Raw genomic sequence first — 22285 nt, forward strand, 5'->3', positions numbered from 1 at the left:
AGCAGAGCAAGGAAATTATTTGATTGGTGATAGCTTAGTCAGTTGCCTTATTTGGGAAAGCCTGTTTGTGATTGGTGGTTCTTAAGTTTCATTTACTTAGATTTGAGGGCATTGACTCTGGGTTACCTTTTGGTTTGCTTACATAGGCCATGCAGGCCTTAGAACCACCTTAGTCTGATTGCCTCTATTTAAACGGTGTGGCTATCTTAAGGATTATTTTAAATTTATACAAGTGTAAAATAGGAGAAACAGAGAAAGGATTATTTAGCTTCCCAGGTTATTTCCTATAATAGTTTTGTTTTTAGCTTTATATTATATAATTTTAGTAAATAGTCTGATTTAAAAGAAAAATAGTTCTATTCCTGCTCCACCCTGCCAGAGGTTTGAGTGTAAAGTTGCTATTCTGAAGTAGAGAGGTAATTTCAAACCACGCCAAATAGCAGGACCCCTACTGCAATGCCATTTAAAATAGTTTATCTAAATTAACCAAAAACACACCCTACTAAATAGTATGCATCTGCAAATACATATACATAAATATTTAATACTGATGCTCGAACCAGTTAGCAATGACTATTTTTCCAAATAAAACATGATATTTAACAGAGAAGGGGAAATATGTCAAGGTAATTTTTTCATGTACTTAATTGCAGTATTTTTAGTGTATCAATTTAAAGTAAAAATGTAAGCAAAGTTAAAATCTAAGGGAAAATGCATTTTACTGTACCCTTCAAGTAAATGTTACAGTTCACTTATACTATTATTCTGTATTTTAAAGAACTCTTAGTACATTTCAGAATTAAAAATAAATGAAAAGATATGGTGGCACCAAAGAAATTAGGCAGAAGAGGTGACATTAATAAAAAATTGCAAGTAAAATCTGCCTTGGCCAGTACTGAACATTCACAGGTAACTTTTACCAAGAGAAAATCGAACTTGGATCATACAGGTTTGGTTTTCTCTACAATAATCCACTACTGTGTCAGTTAGCAAGCGATGACAGTGAAAACATCATTACTTTGTTATATTTAACTAATGTCCTAGAGTCCTATTGAGCATGATGTTTGGCATATCTTACTCCTTTGAGATAGATTCACTGAAATCAGAATTTGCCTGTGATTTAAGCTGGTTTGTAGACAATGCCAAAATAATCAGTTGTGAAAGGTCAAAATCCATAACAAGAAAAAAAAATTGTAACTGTGTATGATAATGGATGTTTAACTAGATTTACTGTGGTTATCATTTCATAATATATGCAGATGTTGAACATTATGTTGTATACCTGAAAATAATATCCTATTATATGCCAATTATGTCTCGATTTTTTTCAGAAAAAAATGCCATTTAAAATAGTTTGTTTACAGCTTCTACTTCCACAAAGAAAAGTGTAGATACTCTCTAAGAACTCTAACAGAAAACCAAAATTTTAGCAGCCTGAACATATGAACACACATGTGGTGGCTTAATCTCCAAACCTTCAATTAAGCAAGTTTTAAAAAGTAAGCCTAAGTATTCTACATTAAGAAATCAGAGATAAGCATTGATTTGTTTATAAATCAGTGATATTGCTAGGTAGTGTGTTTTGATTATGCAGCTTCAGTCCACATATATCTTGACTGAATCCCTTCCATTAAAAAAGTAATTCATCAGATGGTCAAAATAATCACATCCTTTGAATGACAAAGAATTCTTCTACTTTTTATTTATTTTAACATCTTATAATTCCATAAACTTGCAAGTGGAAGATAAAATGCTCAAAGCTATTTTCTTTTTTCTTTTTGTCTTTAAACTAGAATTGACTGATATGCAAAACTCCATTTTGTAGATAAAATGGCACATTTTTGCAACTTCTATTGCACTAAATGTTAAACATTTGGTTTTGGAAACACTGCCAATAGCCTAATATAGTACTGTGGTAAATAAACAAAATGGTTCAGAGCAACACGGGCTTCCCAGGTGGTGCTAGCAGTAAAGAACCTGCCTCCCAATGCAGTAGATATAAGAGACTTGGGTTCAGTCCTTGGATCAGGAAGATTCCCTGGAGGAGGAAATGGCAACCCACTCCAGTATTCTTACCTGGAGAATCCCATGGACAGATTGCTTAGCAGGCTACAGAATTGGATACGACTCTGCGACTAAGCACTAGCACTCAGAGTAAAACAATCTGAAGAAGAAATATCCTGGAGTAAATGAACTACGAACATCAGAAAATGATCACATTTCTCCCCATCTAGCTCCAAGGTGAGACTTGCTAAGTTTATGAGTCATGACCCCATGGAGGTCTTAGGTATCTCCAGACTGAAATGAGAACAAGTATAGTGCTGGAAAAAAGTCCAATCTTACTATAGCAGAATAAAAAGATACATTTATCACAATATAATCAAATTCCATTAAGGCAAAGAGTTTTTAATACTTTCTATATTAAAAAAATCTATAGACATTTGTGTGTACAGCCATGATTGTAATTTAATCATATCACTGATTGCACATAATTTTGTAAGGATGAAAAAAAAAAAAGTACAAAAAAAGTCCTGTTGTTTTGATTTAGGTCAAGCAATAAATTTATAATAACTATTTATCAAGATGTGAATCAAAGGGGTGTAGAAATCCAGCAGTTGGATTCTATTTCCTGCCTAAAGTATTATGCCCATTAGCCTATTTTATCCATATATTAGAAGATATAGCCCATGATGGCCATAAAACTTAAGCTGTCACAACAATGCTGGAATATCTGAGAGAAGGAAGATTTCCTAGTGATACTCTGTAAAGGTAAGGGACAGTATGGGACAGTATGCATATCTGTGGAATAGGATGAGAAAGGAAGGAGGTTAAGTGGATAAAAGAAATATTTAGAACCTTAGAATTATTTTTTGTAAATTGATATGTCTGACAATCTAGTATACAAAAAAGCAGAGCAGATGTTAGTGAAATTTAATCTGATATTTTGTGAGAAAGCTAGTTTTAAAAATGTGAAATATAAGTCATATGCCATAAAACTGATCCTTTTAAAAGTGTACAATTCAGTGGCTTTTAGTACATTCACAGAGTTGTGCAACCATTACCACTGTATAACTCCAGAACATTTTATCACCCCAAAGAGATAACCCACACCCATTATCAGTCATTTCCAATTTCTATTCATCCTCTGGAAAGTCCAAGTCTGCTTTCTGTTTGTGGATTTTCCTCTTTTGGACATTTCCTATAAATCATACCACATGTGCTCTATTTTCTTTGTCTTCTTCCACTTAGCATAATGTTTACATTTTGCTATAGCATATATCAGTACTATAATATATTCCTCCCATTGAGAAGTGGGGTTTTTGTTCCTTTCTCTTGAGTGTGGCAGGCTTATGGATGCTCTGCCTAATAGCAGCAGAAATGATGCTGTGCAGTGTCAGGGCCCAAGACATAAGAATCAAGCAGGTTTTGCTTCATATCTCTTGGAACTTCTATCCAGGAGTTATGAGTCTCCATTTAAGAAGTTCAAATGCACTGAAAACCTCCTGCTAGAGACTGATTGCTACTCCCAGCTGAGCTCAGCTTTCAGCCCAACCTGCAAAGACAACAGATATGTGAGTGAAGGTCATCTTGGTCCCTCCAGATAGCCCATTTGCCCCCTGAAAGATCACAATGTCTTGAGGAACACTGGGATCACTAATCAAACTCTGCCCAGATTCTTAATGTACAGAAGCACAAGAAAAACAACATGGTTTCTTTAAATAGTCTAACTGTTGAGGTACTCTGTTACACAGCAATAGAATCAGCAGAAATGAAAATTATATTCAGTTCAGTCACTCAGTTGTGTCCAACTCTTTGTGACCCCATGGATTGCAGCACACCAGGCTGCCCTGTCCATCACCAACTCCCTGAGTTTACTCAAACTCATGTTCATTGAGTCAGTGATCTGACTGTCATCTTATCTTCTGTCATCCCCTTCTCCTCCCACCTCTAGTCTTTCCCAGCATCAGGGTCTTTCCAATAAGTCAGTTCTTCACATCAGGTGGCCAAAGTATTGGAGTTTCAGCCCTTCCAATGAGTATTCAGGACTGATTTCCTTTAGGATGGACTGGTTGGATTTCCTTGCAGTCCAAGGGACTCTCAAGAGTTTCCTCCAACACTACAGTTCAAAGAAGCATTAATTCTTCAGCCTCAGCTTTCTTTATAGTCCAACACTCATATCCATACATGACTGGAAAAACCATAGCTTTGACCAGATGAACTTTGTTGGCCAAGTAATATCTCTGCTTTTTAATATGCTGTCTAGGTTGATCATAACTTTTCTTCCAAGGAGTAAGCATCTTTTAATTTCATGGCTGTAGTCACCATCTGCAGTGATTTTGGAGTCCAAAAAATAAAGTCTTTCACTGTTTCCATTGTTTCCCCATCTATTTCCCATGAAGTGATGGGACCGGATGCCATGATCTTAGTTTTCTGAATGTTGAGATTTAAGCCAGCTTTTTCACTCTGCTCTTTCACTTTCATCAAGAGGCTCTTTAGTTCTTCTTCACTTTCTGCCATAAGGGTGGTGTCATCTGCATATCTGAGGTTATTGATATTTCTCCCGGCAATCTTGATTCCAGCTTGTGCTTCTTCCAGCCCAGCGTTTCTCATGATGTACTCTGCATAGAAGTTAAATAAGCAGGGTGACAATATACAGACTTGATGTACTCCTTTCCCGATTTGGAGCAGTCTGTTGTTCCATGTCCAGTTCTGTTGCTTTTTGACCTGCATACAGATTTCTCAGGAGGCAGGTCAGATAGTCTGGTATTCCCATCTTTTTAAGAATTTTCCACAGTTTGTTTTGATCCACACAGGCAAAGGCTTTGGCATAGTCAATAAAGCAGAAATAAATGTTTTTCTGTAACTCTCTTGCTTTTTCCATGATCCAGCGGATGTTGGCAATTTGATCTCTGGTTCACCTGCCTTTTCTAAATCTATCTTGAACATGTACTGTTGAAGCCTGGCTTGGAGAATTTTGACCATTACTTTTCTAGCATGTGGTGACATGAGTGCATTTGTGCAGTAGTTTGCTCATTATTATTATATTGCTTAGTCCAATTCAGGTGTGTGTGAGAACAGGTAAGGATTAGTAAACCAAGTCAGAATAAAATTCCATAAAATATATTAGTGCAGAGTTTCACAATTTGGAAGTAGCAAAGGAAATGGTATGAGTTTTCAATAGAAATAAAGTCTAGGAACAAAATTATTAATACAACTACTCAACATGTATTTTCTACCATTAAGAGTGGTTTTCAGATGAACTAAAGTATAACATTGGGTTTTGAGGATTTTACAGTAAAATATTGTCAATCTTTGTTCAATAAACACACTGCACTGAACCTGAAATTTCATCAACTGAGGTTGTCTAGAGTTCACAAGGAAGTTTTCTGTTGATTTCTGATTATTAGCCTTGATGCGTCAAAGCCAGCACTTGAAATGCCAAAGCAATATGTGAGCTAGTTGTCATGAGTTCACAGCTATTCATGACGAGTCTACCCAATTAGAAGAATCCAGGAAGCTATGGGCTCAAGATGAACAGAACCTAAGAGGCAAAGCTGCAATAAAGTCAGGAACTGAATCAGATTGGTAGGTACAGAGAAGGAGAGAGACATTAGACTAAACCAGAGGCCAGGAGAAGGAGGTAGAATATGTAACAAATAAGTGAAAGGGAACTGTAAGTAGTAGATTTGCACATTGGTGACTTTGTGTTATCATGGAAGTCAATATCCATTGGATGACCTGAGTCAGCAGCCTCTCATGTAATGACAGGCCGTTTAGAACCTAATGCTGTCTGATCAGTATCACCTGGTCTTAAGGCAACCCTGTCTTTAGGTGACTTGGAAATTAAGTCTGGACTTCAGTGTCATTTACATCTGGGTTCAAATCATGGCACTGTCGCCTATGAAAAATGCTGCCTCGAGAAAGTGACTTAACTCTGTATGTCCACTTCTTCATCTGTAATAAGGTTGACTCATATGACCGTTATAAAAGTTCAAGAAGCAAAGTAACATCTAACATGATTCCAGTTATACCCAAGATGATCAATAAATGGACATGTCTGGTCCATAGAAACAGAAAAATGTTCATTGAGAAAAAAGACAGAAAGTTGAGTCACTCGACCTCATCTGAAACAAACTTTAAATCTTCAGTTTTATACAGATAGCTAGTTATAAGGATTGCAGTGATTAAAAGAAAACTAGAGCTGTGTGCAGAGTGTATTTTGAAATTTTAGCCACTCTTTATTATATCATGACCCTCTCACATTTGGCAACATTCTCCTTCAGCCGGCAGTGCGTGCGTGTGTGCTCGGTTGTTTCAGCCGTGTCCGACTCTTTGCGACCCATGGACTGTAGTCTGCCAGGCTCCTCTGACATTGGATTCTCCAGGCAAGAAAACTGGAGTGAGTACCATTTCCTACTTCAGGGGATCTTCACGACCCAGGGATTGAACCCGTGTTTCCTGTCTCCTGCGTTGTAGGCAGATTCTTTTACCACTGAGCTACCGGGTCAGCCAGCAGTAGATATAGAAAATAGTAATGAAGGGCCAGAGAGTTTGGACAGTAAGATCATGTAGGAGTAATGGAACTACTCAGTTTGCACCCAAACTTTCTTCAAAATTAGAGTCTATTTCTCTATTAGTTATAGTAAAACAGGCCCATGTAGTCAAACATATGGCTTTTCCAGTAGTCATGTTTGGATGTGAGAGTTGAAACATTAAAAAACAACAACAACAACAACAATAGCTGAGTACTGAAGAGCAATACTTTTGAACTGTGCTGTTGGAGAAGACTTTCAAGAGTCCCTTGAACAGCAAGGAGATCAAACCAGTCAATCCTAAAGGAAGTCAAGCCTGAATATTCATTGGCAGGACTGATGAGCCTGAATATTCATTGGCAGGACTGATGAGCCTGAATATTCATTGGCAGGACTGATGTTGAAGCTGAAGCTCCAATACTTTGGCCACCTGATGTGAAGAAGTGACTCATTGAAAAGACCCCGATGCTGGGAAAGATTGAAGGCAGAAGGAAAAGGGGCCTACAGAGGATGAGATGGTTGGATGGGGTCACTGACTCGATGACCATGAGTTTGAGCAAGCTCTGGGTGTTGGTAATGGACAGGGAAGCCTGGTTTGCAGCAGTCCTTGGGGTCACAAAGAGTTGGACATGACAAAGCAACTGAACTATTTATGAAGATACTAATTTGGTAGAATCAGGCATGGGGAATACAGATTTTGCCACTCTGTTATATTGACTACAGAGGGCTTCCCTGTGTGGCTCAGTTGGTCAAGAATCCACCTGCAATTCAGGAGATCTGGGTTAGATCCCTGAGTCAGGAAGATTCCCTTGAGAAGGAAAGGGCAACCCACTCAAGTATTCTTTCCTAGAAAATCCCATGGACAGAGGAGTATGGCAGGCTACAGTCTGTGGGGCCGCAAGAGTTGGACATGACTTAGCGACTAAACCACCACCAATCTAATACTAGTTATTCCTTTAAAACTACCCCTACTCTTTCTATCATAGATTCATTTTAAGAATGCTCCCAGATATTAATGAAAACAGTGATCTCATCCGGCTTGAAACAAAATCCAACCAAAATTCTCAATCAGCATTACAATTCTATCTCATTGACTTAATTCATGTCTATTTGATCCATGAGGCTGATCTGAATAGCAAAGAGCAAAGATGAGAGGTCTCTGTACTGGAATTTGAGAAAGAGAGATGGAAATTTTCTGCCAAGTTTTATGCACAGAATAGAACACAATCAAATTAGGAAATGGTGAAGAGCAACAAAGAGAGTTCATACAATACTTTCCTTTTGACAGGCCAATAAATACTCAAGCTGAATAATTTACCAAAAGAAAAAGAGCCCACTCAAACCTCCTGACCTTTTGAACAATGAGCAGGAGTTCAATTATCCACAAATGTTCTGTTAGAAGGCAGCTTTCCAGCCTGCAGTGTTATTTCAGCAGTCATATGTTAGAATTATTAAAGGGGGAAAACATTGCTTATGTAGTTTCTCTGTCCTGCTATAGTTTATGTTACCTTCTCTTTAAAAACTTACTACCATATAAAGTAGCACTTTGAAAAAAAAAAAAAAAAGAAAAGAAAAAGAAAAAGTAGAAGGAAGCAATTATTTGAATAATGTTTCTGGTGAGTTTGAGTGATTAGATTTCACTGGAACACATAAAGTGCTCTGCACATTGCTAGAGTGATGCTCTCACTATAGAAAGTATATAATTTGCTTCCATTAGAGACTTTAAGTAACTTTCCAATCACACCCAGAGAATTTCTCCTTCACCATCCACATGGACTGCCATGCTGCTGGGTGAGCACCTCATTACTTCCTTGGGGCTATATCTGGGTTCCAAGAACTGGAGAGATTACTTCACTGATATTTTGTAAAATCCTACAGCTTCCTTTACACAGAAGGCTGTAGAAATCATGTGAAGTATCACATAATTTGGAACCAAATCACCAGAGTTTACTACCAGTATGAAAATACATTATGAGCTCAGTTCCTGTAGAGGTGACTTTTATAGTAATTTAAATTTATCTTCAAAAATCCTTTGTCAGTCTTCACAATATCTTTTGATATTCTTCTTGATCCTTCATGTATTTTCCTATATCTTTCTGAATCATTGAGATTTCAACCAAAAACTCTCAAACATATCTGAGGTCAGACCCAACTGAGGCTAACTCCTGACGTTTCTGGCTGTGTCATCTTGGTTGAGTTATGTTCCTTTCTCAGTCACTCTTTACTACTCTGTGGGAAAGGGAAGTATCACACTTGCTGTGTAGTGTTGTTGTGAAGACTGGAAATAACATCAGAAAGTCTTTATAATCCTTGTCACGTATTAAGTGCTCCAAATGGTCCTTTACATTTTCCCTTCTCTTCTCCTTTTTCTTCTCCTTTTCTTGTCTTATGTTAAAAGCTTGATTTTTATCACACACCTTTATAAACACACACACACACACACATTGTTTGTCTCTTCCCTTTCACACATGTCATTTAGATTTTGAATGTGTCATTCCAAAAGTTTAGTCATAATTTTTATCCAGTGATTCCAGAAATTCACTAAGCATTGCTCTTATTGCATTATACAGGTCATCAGTGGAAAATTTAAATGTTACCTGGTCTCTAAATTGAGTTTACTGCATATTGTGTGTAGGCATGTGCTGCTAAGAGTGTGGCTTACCTATGCTTATTATCTAGACTACTTATTCTCTTTGAACTGTTCTGTTTTCTCATAACCTTATTGCATTTTATTTTGTCAGATTTCAGTATGAAACATAGCACTTGTCATAAAGATTTTGTTATCATGAGACCTTTCAAATCTCTGAAATGCTGTGAACCTTACATATATTAGCTAATTTAGAAAGAAATTTGTCATATGCACAATAAGCTGTACGTATATGTCAGTGTTTCCTTAGAGAATAAATTTGCTCTTTTTATTTCTTAATAAGGATTTATTTTCATGTTCATCAAAAATATTAAAGAGCAGGTGGCAACATTCTGTCAAGTTAAAGGAGCAGCAGTGATAACACTCTATTTATTAACATTATTCACAGTTTCTATCCTTAAACTACTTACTATTCACCATAAGCGTATAAAACACACATTGGAGCTTCAAAATCAATGACATGTTGCCCTCTATCCAGTGCTGTTCTTTGGCAAAGAGAAGGAGCTGATCCTCAGACTCAGCATGCCTTTTTTTAATTCACACTTAAATTTCCACTTGAGGAGGCAAGCCAAAGCAAACTAGTCCTCCCTGAGATGCACCCTGGGAATAAGCGCCCTCCCAACCTTAATAATTATCTGAGAAGAGTCTTTCTCCCACTCTCCTTTTCCATCTGATAGGAGTTGCCTGTTAGGATCTGGTTGTTTTCTACTCCTCTATTTACATAATTCACAGATGTCAACCTGCTGACTCTATTCTGTCCCATAGAATTATAGTCTTTGTTTGCTGAGTAAATTATCTCTCTGCAGCTATACTTAGGGAAACACTATAAAAGTTGTAAGATGAAATAACTTTCAGCGTTTCGATAAAGAGACAGACATTACATTTTTAATCATATTCTGATTCAAGACTGCCTTTTCTTTTATAAATTAACCTATGTGCACGCTAGCAAAACAGTATGTGTATTTAGGATAGCTTTATTTATACATAGATGGCTTGAGGATATGTAAACATCTGTTTTTGTCACCTCATTCATCTTTAAAAACACACTATTGTAAAAGGAAGTATATCACTATTTACTTATAGAGTCTGGTAATAGAAATGAGAAACTACGGTTTCTGTAGCCACACATAATAGTTTCTCAATGATTACATGGGTAATCAGGTACAGTTTTTCTTTTTCCATTTGATATTCTATGCAATTCAGCCTAATTCATCAAATATCAAATGTTTTTAGTAATTGTTTTTTCATTTTCTTTACCTAAATTCCTAAGAAAATATTTTTCAGAAGAAAGTGATATACAAAGGCCTTGTACTACAGTTAAAAGAAACACATGTTTGAATCACACAGGATTTCAAAGATGATCAAATATAGTAAAATTGGGAGAAAATTCTGGTCAATATATTTATCTACAGTAGTATTTTAGGAAGCAGTATTTTTGGCTTCAACACATACAACAAAAAATTTGATTCACAAATATTTTGCTCAAGTAGGATATTTCTGGAGTTTCATTACATGTGAAATTTTCTATGTTCCTTCAATTTGCTGTAGGTTGGTCAACCCAATGATTGATGACTAGCTTTTGAACACTGAAATACAGACAAACTTCACTGAAGTTGTCACTGAACTCAGGTTTGACTGCTCAATGTCCAAAAGCCAATAATTCAAAAGGAAAGTGTCATAAAAAGAATAGGTGCTTTACTCAGAAAAGCCAGGAATCTGGGGAAAAGATGGACTCATGATGTCCTAAGACCAGCTCCAAAGGTTTTGTCCAGCCATGACAGTTTTTAAAGGGGAAAATGAGGTCGGGATGGAGAATCTCTGTGAATCATCCAGGTAGGAGTTTGGGGTCTGCATTGTTTTCCATTGCATATGGATTGACTGGCTCTGTCTTGGCTCTCTCTTCAGATGTTATCTTGCCCAATCTTGTTATCTTGTTATCAATCCTGATCTGCATTCAGATTGCTAAAGGGGTTGTGGGGTTAGGCAGCAAGCCACTCTTTAACTACATTATTCTTCATTCTCATTCTTTTTATCTAGGAAAAGAACCAAAAGGTTAGGCAAGGCATGGTGTGCTTTCAGGAGTGTGTAAGTGAGGAGTTAGTTTAAACTTCCTAGTGATCTCATTTCTATAATTAGGTTCTTTTCGGGTCAGAGGGGGACAGAAATGGGAGAAACGGAAAGGAGCAAAAGAGTTGGTTTCAATGTGTAGGCAGAATTCACTGCATTTTTTTTTTCCAACTTCGCAACAGTTTTGGATGAGGATTCTTGGAAGTGTAAATTGACACTAATGACCATATGTCACAGCGTGGTTTTGAAAACACAGTTAAATAATAGTGAACATTAATTCTTGATGTAAAACCAGTTTCTTTGGCCAGGATTCAGTAGCCTCTTAATTCATTTTTTAAAAGAAGTTTTTGGTTTTTTTTTAAAGTATAATAAATTTGGATTGAACTGCTATATAAAAAACAGGGTCTCTGATGTGAATGTGTGCAATCATGGTTATGATTTCTTTCTCTCTCTCTCTTTTTTTTTTTTTTTTTTTTTTGAGGATATCAAATATATACACAGTACAAACTAATCAGAATGTTGCCTTAGCTTACATTTAATACACATGTTAATCTTTTATATGTGCAAATAATACAGAAACTGGGGTCAATACAACTCTCTTACACTTGCAGAGAGTTGAAATATCTGTATCTCTGCAGGAAAATTCTCTTGATTTTTATCTTGTGACTGGCCAATTATGATTTCCTTGGCCTTCTAGGGTATTGAACTGAAGATTTCTAAGGTGTCTTAGAAGATGCATAATATTTGAACCAAGGTACCCAACTTAATTATATAAAGTAACAAGGAACACGAAGTACTTTTAGAATGGCCACATGGTTAAAAAAAATGCAGTGCTTTGATTATATGTAACCATTGCTTTCCTCAATTTAACTGCAAATGAACCAAAGTTAATTATAATAGATGTTATGTGAGAACCAAATATAGCAAACTTGCTCATTATCCTCAGCACAGAACACATGGTATGTGCTCCATAAATAAAGAGTAAATAAAGAAAATATATAGTTTTACTAAAAAGGGAGGAAAACTGAATATGTAGGTTAGTTAGAAAAGGAGAAAATTAAAAAAAAAAAAATGACTCAAGTGAAACTGGCTTTCTCCATCTGGCTTTTCCTAAAGAGTTCTAAAGAGGAAGTGAGAATAGATTTTTATTTTCTTCCTATACTGGTAAAGGTGTATATTTTTTAAAGATGAAGAGAGAATCAAAGACGTATCTAAGATTATTTTATTTTAACCATCATTAAAGCGATGTGGGTTTGATCCCTGGGTCAGGAAGATTCCCCTGAAGAAGGAAATGGCAACCCACTCCAATATTCTTGCCTGGGAAAACCCATGGAAAGAGGAGCCTGGAAGGGTATAGTCCATAGCAATGGCAAAGTGTTGGACATGACTGAAGAGGGCAGGAGGAGAAGGGGATGACAGAGGATGAGATGGTTGGATGGCATCACCAACTCGATGGACGTGAGTTTGAGTGAACTCCGGGAGTTGGTGATGGACAGGGAGGCCTGGCGTGCTGCAATTCATGGGGTCGCAAAGAGTCGGACACGACTGGGTGACTGAACTGAACTGAACTGAACTGAACGGAAATGAAGTGACTGAGCATTCACACACGCAGTATGTAATAGTACCAGAGGCAACTTCGCAAACCATATGCTAGAAAAGCATATATGTGTCAGGGGAGTGTGTAATTTTCTTGCTTCTGTCTTGTCACAACAAAAATCTGAAGCGACGGACCAGTTTTACAGCCCTCAGCAGACTAGTGTTACAGCTCCATGTTACAGCTCAGTTTTATTTAGAAAGTAAAGGAAACTACATCCTTAAGGCATGAAGGCATGCTTACCCAAAAGACACGAAGAGAAGAGAGAGAGGGAGAGACAGACCCTTGGCCCTTTGGCTCCATTTTTTATATGTTTTTTCCTCCTCCCCCTGGGCCTGCCCTATGTAAATTGGACTAGCCAGGAGTGCTGTTTGTTTTACCTGAGGTCCTCACTCTGGTCCTTGGACCTTCCTTTGTTCTATTTTTGCGGGCTTTTCCCTTCCTTGTCTTTTAACCACTGCCATTCTGGACTCCTTTTTCTAATTACCTAATTATCTAATTACCTAATTATCTAATTACCTAATATATAGAATCATATTTTCTTTTTAGGCAAAGATTTTTGAATGATCCCTTCATTTCCATGGTTATCATTGGTACTAGATGCTATCACTTTAAATGAAGCTTTCTTCCATTCTGATTTGAATGCATAATTGAACAAACAAACAAACAGGCAAACAAGAAGAATAGGTAAGTTTTCAGAGCAGAAAAACTCCAAATAATTTCTGTAGATACTCTACACTCAAGTGGGTAGACTATAATTCCCAATTTAGTAAACGGAGGCTATCCATAGTGACTTCACTTCAAAAAGTGTAGAATTATAAAAGGGAAGCATCATAACTTTACACTAGAGAAACTAAAGTGATCAAGGTCAACGTCCACAAGGATTAATCATGTTGATAGTGTTGACCCTTCATACAATGTGATGGAAATGGCACTTTCACCCTGTGGTCTTCTTCCCAAAACTTGCAACCCTAGTCTGATCATGAGAAAAACATCAAATTCCTATTGAGGGACATTATGCAAAATGCCTGGTTAGTATTACTCAAACCTATCAAGGTCATCCAAAACAAGGAAGATCTGATAATAGCCAAGAGTTGAATACAGAGACAGAATGACTTGTAACATGATATCCTGAATGAAACCTGGAAAAGAAAAATGACATTAGATAAAAAATAAGGAAATCATAATAAAGCACAAAAGCAAGTTAATAATACTGTTTCAATACTGGTTCATTAATTGTGATACTAAGGCAAGTTAACAATACATACTAATAGATTAATATTGATTCATTAATAGTGTACCATATTAATGGAAGATGTTAACAATGAGGGAAATTGAGTGAGGTATATAGGAACTTTATATACTACAGATCTTTTCTAGAAATCTAACACTGTTGTAAACAATGAAGTGTATAAAAATAACCAAGAATCTTTTAGAATGAATAAAATAATTGATTTCTGCATTTAAGAAATCAACCTTTTTATTGAACTTTAAGTCCAAAAATGTATTTTATTGTTTATCCTAGTATTGAATTAATTCTCTCCCAAATATTCATTTTGGAGAAGGAAATGGCAACCCACTCCAGAGTCCTTGCCTGGAGAATCCCAGGGACGGGGGAGCCTGGTGGGCTGCCATCTCTGGGGTCACACAGAGTCAGACACGACTGAAGCGACTTAGCAGCAGCAGCAGCAGCATACTACACTTTTGAGGGTTGTTAAAATAAAGGAAATATTATCAGATTTATTGTTGTTCAGTCGCTCAGTTGTGTCCAACTCTTTGCAACCCCATGGGCTGCAGCACACCAGGCTTCCCTGTCCTTCACTATTTCCTGGAGTTTGCTCAAACTCATGTCCATTGAGTCGGTGATGCTATCCAACCATTTCATTATCAGATTTATAAGGCCTGTTACAAAGAGTGAGGAAGAAAATGCCAACTAAATAGAAATTTAGGATATTAAATAACTTTTGATATTAAAGTATTAAATAAAACTGTATATAATGCTTGCTTATAATTCATCTATTTTTAGAAGGAATTAAGTCAATTTTGCATATAGTCTAAGTAAATAGGACCTTTGGTATAGGTGGTTGATTCAGACTAATATGATTTGACTTTTGTTTCTGATTGCATACAATTATATAAGTTTTAAATAAGCAAAATATTAAACATTTGAATTGTTTAAACATTTATTATACAAAGTAACATGTTACTGTTTCAGTCTAACTATTTATCAGTAGCTTATGAAGTGCTCTCTGTTATTAACTGCAAGTTTCTTTATCTTAAACACTCTGACTAGTTAATTCCACCATTTAGTATCTGTGCTGTCACATTGATAAATGCCTCAGGATGTACAATCATATCTTCTGTGTGTTCAGATTATGAATTTGCTAAATGATATATTTCATTTTAATATGAATATTATATTGATAATATGCAGGATGAAACTTTTAAAAGTAAATTATTAGGAGAGGTGTTGAATATACCCATAGTGAAAACAGAAATGAAATTAACTTATGTTTGAAAAAGTGCTGAATAAATTAGAATTTTAAAAAGTGAATAGCTTGCCTACCGACAGGCAATTTACCAATGATTGGATCATGAACACAGAAGAGGATTAAACATTGGAACATTAGGAAAAAAAGAAAAAAAAGTGTAGATAAATTATCAAATATTCTGTGGAGATATTTATCATTTATTTGTGAGAGGCAGAATTCAAATTCCAGGTCTTGGGTAAAACTGGATATCTCTAGGTTATTTCTTTTTGTACACATCTCTTGATATGGGGCTTCCCAGGTGGCTCAGACCATAAAGCGTAAATGGCAATCCACTCCAATACTCTTGACTGGAAAATTCCATGGACGGAGGAGCCTGGTAAGCTACAGTTCATGGGGTTGCACAGAGTCGGACATGACTGAGTGACTTCACTTGATATGTACAAGAGATTCTCTTGAACAGAATCTGAGTTGCAGCATTTTATTTCCAGTCATGATCTGGGAGAGCAGAATGACATTTACAATATTTTAGTGGCAATTACAGCACAGTTAATTTATCAATTTAATTAAATTCCTCTAGTGATTCATGACATAAAATATCAAAATAAGTTAACTTGCACGGAAACAGGCAAAAGATCAATGCAGTGGGCAGTGGTATAATGAATTAAAGTATAGCTTCCATCTATTTAAAGGATTGTGTGCATAAGTAGATTTTTTTTTTGGTAAAGCAATCTCTTAGAGAGATGTCCTTTAGGGAAGTTAGAAAAGATAGATCCCAGAAGTTTCCTAAAATTCCTAAAGTCAGTTTAAAAATATCATCTAAATTACTTTCTATCTTACTTTTAAGGAGGAATCAAAGAATTATGCTTGGATTAAAGAAACACAAGTGGAATTTTTTCTTACATCTTATGTATTTTACATTTTCAAATGTAATTTGCCACTAACGTTAACAGTGTTATTAGATAAACTAATTATTGAAATCCTTATCACAGTATAAAAGCTATATGTAAAATCAAGAACCCATGTGTCAAAGAGAAAATGTGAAACTGGTGGGTGAATTAATCGGGTTCTCTAATTTTCTCCCCGCACTGAGAGCTAAGTAAAATCTGACAGCAGAATATGATCATGGAAAAGTGAAAGTGTTAGTCACTCAGTCGTTTCTGATTCTTTGCAACCCCATCGACTGTAATCTGCCAGGCTTCTCGGTACATGGAATTCTCCAGGCAGGCATACTGAAGTGGGTTGCTGTTTCATTCTGCCCAGGATCTTCCTGACCCAGGGATGGAACCTAGGTCTCCTGCATTGCAGGCAGATTCTTTGCCATCTGAACCACCAGGAAGCCCCAGTCATGGAATTTTATAGCAATTTGGAAAAAAGGCTGATGATCTTCCTAACAAAGGCAGTAGGATCTCCTGTAATTAAATTAAAAAAGAAAGGAAATGTCATTCATTTAGTATTCCAAGCTGATACAGTGGTTCCTACTAGTTACGATAAGTGTGCTAGAGAATAATTGGTGCTTTTTTTTTTCTTAGTCACTGCTTTATAAATACTTTTGTGATCTTGTAATGTTTATTTTGTGGCTCTAAGGATCTTCATCTGAAAAGAAGAATGAGTTGAATTAGATGTTTGCCAAAATATCTTCTAATTTAAACATTTTATAGTTCTATAATAGAGAGGTGATACCTAGCTCATTTCCTGTGCTAGGAATCTTGGTTTAGTTACTGCTGGAATCATTGTTAACTTAAAAATAAAAAGTATTTTGCTCACTGAACCAGGCAAAGTAAGGTATTGTGCATGTATATGCAAATGAGGAGCTTCCCAGATGGGCTGAGCGGTAAAGAACCCACTTGCCAATGCAATGTGAGGGACATAAAAGACGGGTTCAATCTCTGGGTCTGGAAGATTCCCTGGAGGAAGGCATGGCAATCCACTCCGGTATTCTTGCCTGGAAACCCCATGGACAGAGGAGCCTGGTGGGCTACAGTCCACAGGGTCTTAAAGAGTCAGACATGACTGAAGTGACTGAGCAATCATGAATGCATGCAAATAAGATTGTGAGTTAGTTCTGAAATATTCCCGTCAGTTAAAAAATATCAGTAGCTTTGTATGGACATGTGCTTTAGAAATAAGATTACCAAATATTCCAAGAAAATTTGAGTTACTACCCTCACTTCAGTAGTAATTAACTATCTTGAGAAACTTCATGGGTAGTGCTAATAGAAAATCACTTATACTAGGAAAAGACAACAAATCAATAGACAAGATAGAGTCCTATTTCTTTAATAGCACTGCTGAGTCATTCTGAGTTAAAATTAGGCTCAATTATGAGTAACCGAAAATCTCAAATTATAGCTGCCTACTCAGCAGAGGAATTTGTTTCACTCAAAAAAATACCAGCAGACCATGACTAATAAGGTGGCCCTGTTCTCCTTAGGAACTGAAGCTTCTTTTGTATACTACCATCTTTACAGTGTGACTTCTACCTTGCTGTGCAAGAGATCTATTACAATTCTACATACTGTATCCACATACACATCTTCATAGAAGTTGGTTACATTTCGCTGGTTACATATAACTGCAAAAAATCTTTTAGCAATTTGCTTACATTTTGCTTGCATTTCACTGGTCACATCTAACTGCAAAAAAAAAAAAAAAAAAAAGCTAGCAAATAATGTATTTTTGGCAACCTACTTGCCCAGCTTAAGTTCATGGGGCCTATTTCTGAGAAGAAAGTGAGAACAGATAGGAAGATAGCTGGTAGCCTCTACCACTAGTCTACCCTTTAGCAAAACGTTCCTACATGTGTCATGCCCTGATCTCCCATTCTAACTATCTTCTAAAGTTAACCATGGACCAAAAAGCTAATCTTCTCCCAGCACCAATACAGAGTAGGATTAAGATGTGAGTGTGTGTGTAAGTTGCTCAGTCATGTCTGACTCTTTATGACCCCATAGATTGTAGCCAGCTAGGCTCCTCTGTCCGTGGAATTTTCTAGGCAAGAATACTGGAGTGGGTTGCCATTTCCTTCTCCAGGGGATCTTCCCGACCCAGGGATTGAACCTGGGTCTCCTGCATTGAAGGTAGGTATTTTACTGTCCTAGCCACAATAATTTCAATTAAAAACTTCCAATGAGGAAAGGAAAAAAGAAATGTGAACTATCTAGCAGTTACTAGTTCATTAGTAATTTTATGTACTTATCCAAGGTGACTTTCTATTAATGGATTTTCAACGTCAGTGGTTTCCAATTATTGAAGAAAGCAAAGAACTTTTTAAAATGCAGGGTATGTCTATCAATATTTGTTGCTTTAGAAATTAAAACTGAAAAATTTTTAAAATCCTTATTGATTTGTTGACTTAAAATAATAACAAACCTGATGTCAACATAACATGTTTTTATGAAAAATAACTATATTTTCCAAAACAAAAATTAGTGAGAATGGCATTATTTAAATATTGTGAATCTTTTAAGGTCTGACAGCATAAGACAGCTGAATTATGACATCAGTGTACTCAAATTTTGGTGAAGTAGATGAAGAAAATTTGGCTCCACCCAGATAGAAAGTTGGAAAAGAGGAATATTTTAGTAGCCTTTACAGAAGATTTTGGATATTCTTTTTTGATGCTACACCAAAACTTGACAAGTGGAAGTTTCTTAAAGATTAGTTGCAGTGTGGAATATGAAACCAAATTAATTGTTCATACTGTAACATTAAAATTTGTCTTGTGTATTGCATTTTGAATGACACTTTTACCCATGCATGGATTGTTTTGTAAATATTGATTCCCTGAGTTACTAAGCTTTCACAATTCACATTTAGATATATAATATGAGAAAACAACACATTTGTTAATATCATCACACAAAAGTCTTTAAGTATGCAGAAGCTGTTAAGTTTTGGTGATGGATATGATTTTCCAAAATTCTGATTTTTACTTGAAAGCTCAAATTCTATCATTGGCAACAAATTATGTCAGTTGTTTTTCTTGAAGTGAGAGACTCCTGTTGTTCATTTTAGGAAAAAAAAAAAAAAAAAATCTCCCTAGTATTCAAGTCTGAATAGCCATAGTTCATCTGTTAGTCATTCTTCCTGGTAAAAATGATGTTCCATGAAATAAGGAGCTGGTTCAACTAATATAAGAGCTTTTCCCTTAAGTCAACCATCATACTTCACTAGGCAAGAGAAGTGCTTAATGTGTACCTCATATTTCATTGTATAAAGTATTTTAACAAACATATTCAGTAAAGTTTTAATAAAATTAATGATTTTTAGTGCTTTATCAGGATATTATGCGTGAAACTCTGTGTGTATGTGTGTGTGTGTATGTATGTCTGTGTAACTGTGTGCATGATGGAGAAAAATAAAATGACTAATATTTTAGTAACATTTGTTGCCACTGCCTTTATTCTGGCTAAAGTGACAGCATTTTTACCCACCATTGCTCTTAAACTATAAATACATATGTTTACATAGTGAAAAAGGGCAAATGATATCTTAGTATTATGAAAAGTGTTTGATGTAACAAATCCCTTGAAAATATCATGGGGGTCCCTTCAGTTCAGTTCAGTTCAGTCACTCAGTCGTGTCCTACTCCTTGCAACCCCATGAATCGCAGCACGCCAGGCCTCCCTGTCCATCACCAACTCCCAGAGTTCACTGAGACTCACGTCCATCGAGTCAGTGATGCCATCCAACCATCTCATCCTCTGTCGTCCCCTTTTCCTCCTGCCCCCAATCCCTCCCATAATCAGACTCTTTTCCAATGAGTCAACTCTTCGCGTGAGGTGGCCAAAGTACTGGAGTTTCAGCTTTAGCATCATTCCTTCCAAAGAACACCCAGGGCTGATCTCCTTCAGATTGGACTGGTTGGATCTCCTTGCAGTCCAAGGGACTCTCAAGAGTCTTCTCCAACACCACAGTTCAAAAGCATTAATTCTTTGGTGCTCAGCTTTCTTCACAGTCCAACTTTCACATCCATACAGGACCACTGGAAAAACCATAGCCTTGACTAGCCAGACCTTTGTTGGCAAAGTAATGTCTCTGCTTTTGAATATGCTATCTAGGTTGGTCATAACTTTCCTTCCAAGGAGTAAGCGTCTTTTAATTTCATGGCTGCAGTCACCATATTCAGTGATTTTGGAGCCCCCTAAAATAAAGTCTGACACTGTTTCCACTGTTTGCCCATCTATTTCCCATGAAGTGATGGGACCAGATGCCATGATCTTCGTTTTCTGAATGTTGAGTTTTAAGCCAACTTTTTCACTCGCCTCTTTCACCTTCATCAAGAGGCTTTTGAGTTCCTCTTCACCTTCTGCCATAAGGGTGGTGTCATCTGCATATCTGAGGTTATTGATATTTCTCCTGGCAATCTTGATTCCAGCTTGTGCTTTCTCCAGCCCAGTGTTTCTCATGATGTACTCTGCATTGAAGTTAAATAAGCAGGGTGACAATATACAGCCTTGATGTACTCCTTTTCCTATTTGGAACCAGTCTGTTTTTCCATGTCCAGTTCTAAGTGTTGCTTCCTGACCTGCATATAGGTTTCTCAAGAGGCAGGTCAGGTGGTCTGCTATGCCCATCTCCTTCAGAACTTTCCACAGTTTATTGTGATCCACACAGTCAAAGGCTTTGGCATGGTCAATTAAGCAGAAATAGATGTTTTTCTGGAACTCTCTTGCTTTTTCAATGATCCAGTGGATGTTGGCAATTTGATCTCTGGTTCCTCTGCCTTTTCGAAAACCAGCTTGAACATCTGGAAATTCACGGTTCATGTATTGCTGAAGCCTGGCTTGGAGAATTTTGAGCATTACTTTACTAGTGTGTGAGATGAGTACAATTATGCGGTAGTATAGTTATCTTATGCAGAGTACATCATGAGAAACGCTGGACTGGAAGAAACACAAACTGGAATCAAGATTGCCGGGAGAAATATCAATAACCTCAGATATGCAGATGACACCACCCTTATGGCAGAAAGTGAAGAGGAACTAAAAAGCCTCTTGATGAAAGTGAAAGTGGAGAGTGAAAAAGTTGGCTTAAAGCTCAACATTCAGAAAACGAAGATCATGGCATCTGGTCCCATCACTTCATGGGAAATAGATGGGGAAACAGTGAAAAGAGTGTCAGACTTTATTTTAGGGGGCTCCAAAATCACTGAATATGGTGACTGCAGCCATGAAATTAAAAGACGCTTACTCCTTGGAAGGAAAGTTATGACCAACCTAGATAGCATATTCAAAAGCAGAGACATTACTTTGCCAACAAAGGTATGTCTAGTCAAGGCTATGGTTTTTCCAGTGGTCATGTATGGATGTGAGAGTTGGACTGTGAAGAAGGCTGAGTGCCGAAGAATTGATGCTTTTGAACTGTGGTGTTGGAGAAGACTCTTGAGAGTCCCTTGGACTGCAAGGAGATCCAACCAGTCCATTCTGAAGGAGATCAGCCCTGGGATTTCTTTGGAAGGAATGATGCTAAAGCTGAAACTCCAGTTCTTTGGCCACCTCATGTGAAGAGTTGACTCATTGGAAAAGACTCTGATGCTGGGAGGGATTGAGGGCAGGAGGAGAAGGGGACAACAGAGGATGAGATGGCTGGATGGCATCACTGACTCGATGGACGTGAGTCTGAGTGAACTCCAGGAGTTGGTGATGGACAGGGAGGCCTGGAGTGCCGCGATTCATGGGGTAGCAAAGAGTTGGACACGACTGAGCAACTGATCTGATCTGATCTGATCTGATAGTTATCTTAATTTATTACCTTTTTACCATAACTGCAGGTAAGAATCTTTCCATATTTTTACAGGCCAGTGTATTTCTGGTGCAGGAATAGATGGACAGTTCCATGAGACAGAATAAAGACTTTATAAAGTGACCTCAACTCTTTTGGGAATGTAATTTATGACCAAGTCTGGATTTCCTTAGAAGATTATCAGTTGGGAAAGTGGTAGAAGCTTTAA

At 36.9% G+C, this 22285-nt stretch overlaps 1 long non-coding RNA gene across 1 annotated transcript in view; it reads left to right on the forward strand.

Moving 5' to 3' along the window:
- Positions 1–22285, forward strand: part of LOC129657492 (uncharacterized) — a 76323-nt gene that overhangs the window by 23079 nt on the left and 30959 nt on the right. The window lies entirely within an intron of this gene.

Source organism: Bubalus kerabau, chromosome 7, assembly GCF_029407905.1.
Source record: "Bubalus kerabau isolate K-KA32 ecotype Philippines breed swamp buffalo chromosome 7, PCC_UOA_SB_1v2, whole genome shotgun sequence".
Lineage (NCBI taxonomy): Eukaryota > Metazoa > Chordata > Mammalia > Artiodactyla > Bovidae > Bubalus > Bubalus kerabau.